Consider the following 10,335-nt stretch of genomic DNA (forward strand, 5'->3'; position numbering starts at 1 on the left):
TCCAATCAACCTTATGAAAAAGATCCTTGGCCAATTTTTATGTGTATGACTCATTGGATTTTACATCTTGTCAGTAGTAGATTCAGGTGCAAGTTGATCTAATTTGATTATATTTCAATCTAACCTATTTAGATCCAATCGAGTTAACCCGAGTTCAACAATTAGAATCCTTTCTAATTGGCGATCGAATTAAACTCTTTAATTTGATCAAACCTACAAGTCAAGATTGACATCTAGTAATATATCATAACTATCCAGAAGATATAAAATTTGATAAAAATATCAACTATACCCTTCAGTGGCAAGTTACTGTGCAATTCAATCCTTTGATCATCCCTGCACCCTGAATATGTTCATGAGTATGAAATTATGTCAAACTCAAACATATATTCATATCAATTCTTAATTAACCAATGATGACTCTGATAAAGAAGTATTAGAAACTCTTTCTAATCTTCTTCCTACTTCTGACCAAAAGACTTCTCTCGAGTCATCTAGGAATGAGAATACATAGGATGCGATCTTCTCTTACTAGGAGTGATCGATTCTATGTTGACCAACTCATAATCTTCATATACACTCTACCATATTTAGAACACCTAATACATGTCTTATTGCCATACCTGAGTATGAACTAAAATATGAATTCATGTGCATAAGATTTCATGGTGATCTCAAGTCTAAAAATCACTTGCACAACTCTCACTTAGAGAACCATCTTTGACATGTAAGTAAGGCTTCAATAAGATGTTCTCTTTCATCGAGTCAATTCAGTGAACTCATCGAGTATACATAAGTGGCTAGTGAGATCTGCCATCCTCTTCATTGAGTATACATAAGATGTGCTAGTCTATCTGGAACATTGATCCCCAACTCAATGCTCCTACGATCAGAAATATTTAAGATTAAAATTTTTAAGTTTTAGGTCTCACAAGCATGATCCATTCATGTCTCCTAAAACTATTATCCTAATCTTTGGGGTTCATCATAATCTTAGACATAATAAGAAGTAGCTAAAATGATGAATCAATGTCTCAAATAATAAATATCATTATATGAGTTGAAAAATTACAAAGAAAAGTTTCATTGCAACACACTTACGATTGGCTTATAGGACACTCTTCTTTCAATCTTTCACTTATACTAAAGTCAATCACCTTTGTATTTCAATCTCATACAATCAAGATGACAATCAAATAGCTGCTATGGTATATGTTGGGTATAAAATAACCCCAATCGAAGTTCGTAAAAGGCCGATCCTTCCAGGGCTCTTTCGGCTTCTGACCTTGTGTGGCATCTTTCCGAACTCCCCCGACCATCTGAGCTTCCATAATACCATCCGAACTTCTCCAATCATGAGCTTCTCCATTCATCTACCGGACTGCTCCAAATGCTCTCTGAACTTCACTTTCAGTCGATTCTCTACAGTGGTCGACTATTCTCCGAATCTCTTCCAGACTTCTCTCAGCCACGATCGACTTTACTCCGAATTTCCTTCAGACTTCGTCAATGACCGAGCTTCTTCAGCAGTAGGACTTCTACAGTAACCAAACTCCATCCAAGTTTTTACGATGATCGATCGCCTTCCGAATTTCAGTCGAACTTCTACCGCAAGCAGTCTACTCCGAACTTCTACCACAAGCAATCCACTCCGAACTTCTACTGCAAGTGGACCTCTACTATAAGCGAATTCCATCCGAGCTTCTACTATAAATGAATTCCTTCCAAACTTCTATTACAGGCAGATTTCAGTCGAGCTTCTTCGATAAGCGGTCTCCATCCAGACTTCTACAAGAATCGAACTCCGTCTGAACTTTCATAGCGGATGGATTCCGGACGAACTTCTACAACAGACGGGCTCCAGCAGCTGGATTTTTACAACAGCCGACCGCCTCCAGTATCTTCCGTACCTCTCCAGCCATCAACCTTCAACAACGCCAGTCGGACTTCCACAGGATCCTCCAGACTCCTCCAGCAAACGAACTTTCATAATGTCTTTTGGACTCTTCTATCGACTGACCTTCAGTCGGATTTCTTGTGGAATCGAACCTCTCCAGCAGACAAATCTTCAGATAAGCTTCTACATCATATAAATTCCAAATAAACTTCTACGATGGATAGGCTCCACCGGATCTCTACTCCAAACTTCTTTCGAACCTCGTCAATGACTGAGCTTCTCCAAAGGTGGGACTTCTACAATAAGAAGTCTCCATCCGAGCTTCCACAATAATTGATCTTCGACCGAGCTTCTACAATAAGCGACCTCCTTTCGGACTCCTACGAGAGCTGGACTCCATCCGAACTTCTACAGCAGAACTGTATCCCAGACTCCTCCAATGTTTGACCTTCCACAGTGTCCTCAAGACTCCTCCAATGGACGAACCTTCACAACGCCATCCGAAGTCCACTGTCGGTTGACCCTTTGCCAGATTCCTCATGAAACCAGACTTCTCCAACAGAAAGTTTCCATCCGAGCTTCTACAGCAGATGACTTCCGTTTGTAGCATCAGTGTTCTAGGCACCTGACAATAGTGGACTCGTCAGCAACCTCAAAAACATCCGAGCCTCTCTTAGATTGTAGAGACAGAGAGCCATTCTGCTCCATCAGACATCCCAACCGAGCTTCAGCCGTCAGGCCCGAACTCTCTGGCAAGTCACGACATTGGCCACTATCCCACTCCACTCTCTATAACAGATTCCATGTGGCCCCACCACTCTCTGGCAAGTCACGACAATAGACACCACTCCACTCTCCATAAAAAACTCCACGTGGCTCTGAACGGCCCATTAACGCCACTACTCCCCGCAACAAACTCTGCATGGCCACGAACGGCCCACTACCAGGCGGTTACAAACATCGCTGTCGATCAGTTACACTCTCTATCTATATAAAGGGATCCCCAGATACATTCTTCTCTAAGCTCTAAATCCTATCTCGAAACTCTGCTAAAATCCCATTCGAGTGCTCTATTTTTATTGAGGCAGAGTACTGACTTAAGCATCGGAGGGTCTTTGTTGTGATCCAGGTGGTGTGCCCAAGGCTCAGGGGATCAAGGCTAAGGCCAAGGTCCATCATTCATGAGGGCTTCATGGAGGCTCTAGGGCTAGTTGGGCCCTAGGTTGAAAGGCTGTGGGCCTTTCGGGTTCTTGACGTCTAGGTTATGTGGGTCTCAAGGGACCAACTCTTTATGGGCCAGGTTTGGGCCTAGGATATGTGAGATTAGGTCGAGTCATGGGTGTACATGGGCTTGGGTTAACCTAATCTCTCATAGAGTTGGTCAAGGGAGTTTTGGGTTTGGGTCACTTGACCCTGTGTTTATATATACATATACTTGTATAGGTTTGATGAAGCCAAGAAAATACAGAACTCTTTCTCCCAAGTCTCTCTCTCTCTTCTCCCTCTCTCTCCAGCCATTCTCCATGCCCCAGGAGCAAGAAACCCTAGGGTTTCTTGCCACCAGGTCCATAAAAGGAAAGAAAAGCAAGGAGGTGCTAGCCCCTTCCCCCTTACAGCCGCCAGCTATTTTCTTCTCTCCCTCTCTTGCAGCCACCCAAGTATCAAGTCCAGGACCTAGAATCTCTTGAGAAGAGATTGATACAAGTCCCTCTCAGATCTGGAGTTGATTTGAGGTCGTTTGAGGTGCGGGTGAGATCTCCATCAATAGATCTACAGGAAAGTCTGCAGCAGGACAGATCTGCAAGGTCTGTCTCCATCTATCTTCTTCCCTATCTAGAATGCCCCAATTTGAGATCTATGAATTGAAAGATCTCATCCAGGCCTGATTTGGTTGGGTACCAGATCTTAGATTTTTTAGAGGTGATTTCAGAGGCGTTCTTCATCTGGAACGAAAGGCTGATGAAGAAGACAGCAACCAGGCTGATTTCGTCAAGGGCCTTAGATCGAGTCCAGAAGTCTCCAGATCTGTTCGTTGCTGGTTCTGCTACACCCAAGATCCATGGGAGGAGCTGGGATCATGCTCCAATAGTTGGTATCAGAGTTACAGTGGTGAGGAAGCAGTTCCAAGTATGAGAAGTTGAAGATCCCAAGTGCTGAAAATTTTCAGCAAGGTACCATCAAGGTATATTCTACACTTCTTGATTTTATATTGCTTCTTTGGCTTGGATCCAGTCATGGGCAGCAATATGAAGGTCGAATTTGAGAAGTTTGATGGCAAGGAGAATTTTTTCATGTGGAAAATCCGGGTGGAGGATCTTCTGGTGCAAGCAGATCTGGATCAGGCTTTGGATGAGAAGCCTGAGGGAATGACAGATAGACAGTGGGCATCGTTGGAGAAGAAAGCATGCTCAGTGATCAGAGGATGTTTGGCGGATGCAGCGTTGTATTCGATGCTAGAAGAAAAGACCCCAAAGGGCCTTTGGTCGAAGTTGCACACCATGTATATGGGGAAGAATATGTGCAACAAGCTAATGCTGAAGAAGAGGTTGTACAGTCTTCGGATGCAGGAGGGATCTGATGTGATTGGCCACATTCAGAGGTTCGACCAGTTGTGCATGGAGTTGATGAATATCGGGGTGAAGCTGGATGAGGAGGATAAGTCCCTACTGCTTTTGTGTTCGCTCCCAGGATCATATGACTCTTTGGTGACTACACTGCTCTACGGCAAGGAGACTCTAGAATATGAGGACATAGTCTCGGTGCTGAGGTCTAATGAGCAAAAGAAAAAGTTGACCAGAGATCGGGCTCCCCGGGAGGGTTTGGCAGTAGGGGAGAGGACAGGTAGAGGCAGAGGCAAAAGCAAGTCCAGGGGACGGTCCAAGTCCAGGAAGGAAAAGAAAGAGCTGAAATGCTTCAAGTGCAATGAGTTCGGGCACTTCAAGCAAGAATGTCCACTATGGAAGAGCAAGAAGGGAGAAAGAAGTGGCTCAGAATCAGTGAGTGCAGTTGCTGGGCAGCAGGTGGAGGATGATCTACTTGTGGTATCAGATGGTCACAGGCATTACACAGAGGAGTGGACACTAGACTCTGCGAGCTCACATCACTACACACCACACAGTTCTTGGTTTGCAACATACACCAAGACAGATGAGGGATCAGTGACTCTAGGCGACAATCATCCTTGCAAGGTGGCTGTCATAGGGATAGTCAGGGTGAGGATGTTTGATGGGATTGTGAGGACATTGATAAATGTAAAGCACATCCCGGAGCTGGAAAAGAATCTGGTGTCACTAGGCTACTTGGAGCGCAGTGGATACAACTTCAGCAGTAGGGCTAGAAGCGGAGTACTGAACATCTCCAATGGAGCTATGGTAGTGATGAGAGGCAAGAGGTTGGACAATAACCTCTATCGCATGGAGGGATCTATGGTGACCGGAGAGTCTGATGCAGCAGCTGCAGCAGCTGCAGCACAGGACCAGCAGCTGGCTTACAGGATGTGGCACTACCGCCTAGGCCACATGGGTGACAAGGGGCTGAGGGAGTTGAGCAGGAGAGGACTCATCTCTGATCTGGAGGATGGTGCTACAGGGGAGATCTGTGAGCCTTGCCAGATGGAAAAGCAGAAGAGAGTTCAGTTCAACATCAGTACAACCTGCAGTGCAGCCCCTCTAGATTTAGTACACACGGATGTGTGGGGACCAGCCCCAGTTTTAGCTAGGAATGGGGCCAGATACTTCATGACCCTGATTGATGATTTTTTAAGAAAAATCTGGATTTACTTCATGAGAGAGAAGTCAGAGGTCTTCACCAAGTTTAAGATCTGGAGAGCTGAGGTGGAGAAGGAGCAGGGGAGGAGCGTGAAGTATCTGAGGTCAGACAATGGTGGAGAGTACACCAACAGAGAGTTCCAGGACTACTGTAAGGAGTATGGGATCAGGAGATACTTCTCAATTAAGGAGACTCCACAGCAGAATGGGGTGGCCGAGAGGATGAATAGAACACTTTTGGAAAAGGCACGATGCATGAGGCTGCAAGCAGGGCTTCCAATGGAGTTCTGGGTTGACATAGTTGATGCAGTGGGTTACTTGGTCAATCGATCACCTCACACCAGGTTGGATGGCAGGCTTCCAGAGGAGGTGTAGTCTGGGAGGACAGTTGGGCTGGGCCATCTATGGGTATTTGGGTGCACGGCCTATGTGCACATTGGAGCTGGTGAGCAGAGCAAGCTAGACACCAGATCACGCAAGACGGTGTTTTTAGGCTATCCGCAAGGAGTCAAAGGATACAACCTGTGGGATCCCTTGAAAAAGAAGGTCATCATTTGTCGGGATGTGACTTTTGATGAGGAGTCAGTCCTACGGAGACGAGCAGGCATGGAGGAGCAGCAGGAGCAGGAGGAGGTCCAGTAAGGCACTGCTGAACAGCTAACCTCTTTGATTTTGTCTCTTGCAGGTACTACTGGAGGATATGATATTAGGTGGAGCACCTACCTAAGGTGTCTCCACAGGTGGAGAGGACTTGGACGGATGATCGAGGCGTAGAGGTCCAGCAGGAGTGAGCTGGACCGAGGACTGATATCGGTGTTGCCCTACACAAGCCCAAGAGGACCATCAGGCAACCGAACTGATATGGCTTCGAGGAGATGCTGTCATATGCCCTGGTGATAGCGAATGGAGACCCATATACGTATCAAGAGGCTATTGAGAGCCAGGACAGAGAGCAGTGGATCCAGGCGATGTTCGAGGAGATGCAATCTCTCCACAAGAACCAGATGTGGTGATTGGTGCAGTTGCCACAGGGGAAGAGGCCCATTGGCTGCAAATGGGTCTACAGTCGCAAGGAAGGGCCTTCAGAGCAGGGAGGTATCAGATTCAAGGTGAGGTTAGTGGCTAAAGGATACTCTCAGAAGGAAGGCATCGACTTCAGCGAGGTCTTCTCTCCCGTCGTCAGATATACTTCCATCAGAGTGTTGCTGAGCATTGTAGCAGCTCAGGATTTAGAGCTGGAGCAGATGGATGTCAAGACGGCATTCCTCCATGGGCATTTGGAGGAGAGGATTTACATGGAGCAGCCACCTGATTTCAGGGATCCAGGATCAGAGGGAAAGGTTTATTTATTGCAGAAGTCGCTGTACGGGCTGAAGCAGTCATCGAGGCAATGGTACAAGCGGTTCGACTCCTATGTGCGCAGCATTGAACTTTCCAGGTGCGAGTTTGATCCATGTGTTTATGTTCAGTCTCTTGAGGATGGTTCTAGGATGTTTCTACTCTTGTATGTGGATGACATGCTTATAGCATGCAAGAGTAGGAAGGTTGTGCAGGATCTGAAGGCATCCTTATCTCGGGAGTTTGAGATGAAGGATTTGGGCCCTGCAAGGAAGATCCTAGGCATGGAGATTTTCAGAAATCGAGTCCGGAGGGTGCTGCATCTATCTCAGGGGGGCTACATATAGAAGGTCTTAGAGAGGTTCGGGATGAAGGGAGCAAAGCCGGCAGAGCTGCCACTTGCCGGTCACTTTAGACTCTCGAAGACTATGGTGCCACAGACTAAGGTGGAGGCTCAGGAGTTGGAGAAGGTTCCTTATGCTTCAGGAGTTGGGAGCTTGATGTATGCAATGGTCTGTTGTAGGCCAGACATCGCTCATGCAGCGAGTCAGGTTAGCAGGTTTATGGCATAGCCTGGCAGGGAGCACTGGAGAGCTCTGAAGTGGATATTCAGATACTTGACGGATTCAGTTAGAGTTGGCATCTGCTACGGACAGCGAGGAGGTACAGTGAGATACTCTGACATGTTCAGGGAGGCTCAGGGGCTGATTGGCGGTTATGTAGATGCAGACTTCGGTGGAGATGTGTATACCCGGAGGTCTACGACAGGCTTCATCTTTAGCCTATATGGAGGTCCTATTTCTTGGAGATCGAGTATGCAGCCTATCATGGCCTTATCCGCTACAGAGGTGAAGTACATCAGGCTGATAGAAGCAGCTAAGGAGGCACTTTGGCTGAAGGGTTTGTTGATGGAGATGGGCCTTACTTAGGAGGCCATTAGAGTGCACTGTGACAGCCAGAGTGCACTTCTATTAGCACAGAACTCAGTCTATCATGCAAGGACAAAGCATATCGACATTTGGTATCATCGGATCAGGGAGCTTGTGGAGGATGGTGAGGTGGAGCTGGTAAAGGTACACACCAAGGAGAATCCAGCTGATGCACTTATGAAGGTACTTCCACGGGACAGCTTTCAGAGATGTGTTGAGCTGATGCGGCTGATGGATAGAGTGGAGCTAGTTGAGGCCTTGGGACACCAAGGTGGAGATTGTTGTGATCCAGGTGGTGTGTCCAAGGCCCAGGGGACCAAGGCTAAGGCCAAGGTCCATCATTCTTGAGGGCTTCATGGAGGCTCTAGGGCTAGTTGGGCCCTAGGTTGAAAGGCTGTGGGCCTTTCGAGTTCTTAAGGTCTAGGTTATGTGGGCCTCAAGAGACCAACTCTTTATGGGCCAGGTCTGGGCCCAGGATAGGTGAGATTAGGTCGAGTCATGGGTGTACATGGGTTTGGGTTAACCTAATCTCCCATAGAGTTGGCCAAGGGAGTTTTGGGTTTGGGTCACTTGACCTTGTGTTTATATATATATGTACTTGTATAGGTTTGATGAAGCCAAGGAAATATAGAACTCTTTCTCCCAAGTCTCCCTCTCTCTTCTCCCTCTCTCTCCAGCCATTCTCCACACCCCAAGAGCAAGAAACCCTAGGGTTTCTTGCCGCCAGGTCCATAAAAGGAAAGAAAAGCAAGGAGGCGCTAGCCCCTTCCCCCTTGCAGCCGCCAGCCATTTTCTTCTCTCCCTCTCTTGCAGCCACCCAAGCATTAGGTCTAGGACTTGGAATCTTTTAAGAAGTGGTTGATACAAGTCCCTCTCAGATCTGGAGTTGATCTGAGGTCGTTTGGGGCACGGGTGAGATCTCCATCAATAGATCTATAGGAAAGGCTGCAGCAGGACAGATCTGCAAGGTCTGTCTCCATCTACCTTCTTCCCTATCTAGAATGCCCCGATTCAAGATCTACAAATTGGAAGACCTCAGTCCAGGCCTGTTCTAGTTGGGTATCATATCTTGGATTTTTCAGAGGTGATTTCAGAGGATCTTCATCTGGAACGACAGGCTGACGAAGAAGACAGCAACCAGGCTGATTTCGTCAAGGGCCTTAGATCGAGTCCAGAAGTCTCCAGATATGTTCGTTGCTGGTTTCGCTGCACCCAAGGTCCATGGGAGGAGCCAGGATCATGCTCCAACAGTCTTGCCAGAGCACCCCCAACTCCGGTTTAGACTTTCCTTGCAGGTCCCGACGACGGACGCGATCCCCTCGACTCCAGCTTCTCCGGCATTGGCAGAATTTTGCACCAACAAAATTGGTGCTAGAGGAAGGGCCCTATGTCTTCGCAGTACCCTTGTTCTTAAAGGAGTGTTCAATGGGACTATCTCTGGTCATCTTCTCCGACATCTTCTTCTCCTTCTTCTGTCAGATCTCCACCTGATGCCTCCCCGAAAGGCATCCACGGCCTCCACGACCAGATCTCAACGAGCTCCGCAAGCTCTGGCCTCGTCTCCAATTTTTCAGGCTCCTCTCCCTCCGACAACAGCAGTCAGCATGGAGCAGTTTGACTTGCTGGTTCAGCAGGTCAGGGGTCTCATCGAAGCAGTGTAGGCCATGCAGCCACAGCAGCCGCAGGCATCGGTGAGGTTGGAAAGAGCATCGTCGGAGTTTCAGAATCCGACGATCGGATGGCCACTTGGGCAAGTCACCCTATCTTCCCCAGAAAGAAGAAGCAGATGGTGGAGAGCCCTCCATCCGATCATGATTCCACCTCCGGAGGGTCTCTACCTCTGTTCTACCAGAAGACCCTCGAGACTCGCAGTCGAGAGGACCTCCTAGGATAAAGATTTCAAGAAATGAACTAGCGGATCGAGGAGCACATCAGATGAGGTCAGCTCGATAGATTCATCCGACGCTGACCTGAAGGTAAGGAGGATCGGTCGAGGCCCTACCACAGCCAGAGCCGCTAAAGAGAGAGGTGTTGGAAATAGTGTCCCAAAGTCAATCGTCAGCCTGTTGACAGTTGTGCTCCTTTTGTATATGTACATGAATTATGAATTAATAAAAATTATTTTGGTATTTTTTTTATCACAAAATATTTCATCTTTTAATGAACTCCTATGCTGTGGTGAAGTCCTTAGGACTATTTAGACTCGACAAAGGAGGATTTGTCATTTAGTCCTTAAATATGTTCGCGACCAAATGATACGTTGCTACCAAGGACGACAACGTTTATCAAGCAACGTCTATATGTGTGCCATATAGAATGGTTGTTCTCTTAACCAAAGAGTGTGTAGGCACTAGTATGGCATACAGGTGAGATGTAAGGGTACATCTGCACTGAACGTGACCGA

The sequence above is a fragment of the Elaeis guineensis genome, chromosome 6 (genome assembly GCF_000442705.2).
Source record: "Elaeis guineensis isolate ETL-2024a chromosome 6, EG11, whole genome shotgun sequence".
Lineage (NCBI taxonomy): Eukaryota > Viridiplantae > Streptophyta > Magnoliopsida > Arecales > Arecaceae > Elaeis > Elaeis guineensis.